The sequence below is a fragment of the Echinops telfairi genome, unplaced genomic scaffold (genome assembly GCF_000313985.2).
Source record: "Echinops telfairi isolate 266 unplaced genomic scaffold, ASM31398v2 ScPeMD7_7412;HRSCAF=8450, whole genome shotgun sequence".
In the NCBI taxonomy this organism is placed as follows: Eukaryota; Metazoa; Chordata; class Mammalia; order Afrosoricida; family Tenrecidae; genus Echinops; species Echinops telfairi.
In genome coordinates this window covers 18,135,230-18,136,169 of record NW_022111312.1, presented here as the reverse complement: position 1 = coordinate 18,136,169, position 940 = coordinate 18,135,230, and positions in this window count along the sequence as shown.

The window sequence follows — 940 nt, the reverse complement described above, 5'->3', positions numbered from 1 at the left end:
TGATGTATGTATGGATTGTGATGAGTTGTATGAGTCCCTAATAAAACGATTTAAAAAACCCAAAAGAACCAGCACGTTGAGTCTCCCCGAGGGGTTCAGATTGTGCTCATTTTCAATGTTCTTTTGGGGGGAGCAAAAAGAAGCCTAAAGAGGCAAGATCAGGGCTGTAGGGTGGATGGGGTGAGGCTTCCCAATGGAATCTGCCTAAGATAGCTATTGTGCCCCTTGGCAAAGGACATGATACCTGGGAAAGTGGAGAGGCAGAGCAGGCCCTCTGAGAGCTGGATGGGCACGGTGGCTCAAGCTTCGGAACCATTGTCAGGATGATACGGCACCGGGCAGCGCTGCCTTCTGCTGTGGGTCGGAAAGGACTCAACGGCTGCGAGCCACAAGAACCCTTCGAGTACGGGCAGGCGCGGTCATCATGGAAAGCAGCTCTCCCGGACTGTTTCTACCGACGACACACAGGGTTCAATGTTCTTAAAACACTTTCCTGATAAGCCCCCTCATGGTCTTTTGTCCTCCCAGAAAATTGCTCAAGACGACCCCTCTGGGGTCCCTCAAAAGAGTCTCCACCACCCTCCGAGCTGCCGGCTCTGCCTTGAGTGGAGCTGGCCCGGCAGGGCACCTGGGCAGCCGCTGTGTGACTGGACCTGGTTTTGAAGGCCCCCTAATGAGACCAAGACAGGTGTCTTCCTGAGGGACCTTGTCTGCAGCCGCCCTCTGTTGGCAGAGATGTGCTGAAACGCGTTGTGCGTGGAATAAAGCCGGGCAGGGAATGTGCTGGGCCCCTGGTCGCCACCCGTTTGGGGTTCGTTGTTGAGGCGCCCATGTAAGACTGTGGTCGTGGAGGTGGGTGAAGGTCAGTTTGGCCTTGCTTCTTCGCCTCGTTCTTGGTCCGCAGCAGAAACCCTCAAGGGCAGCAGCGGCGCTGGACATG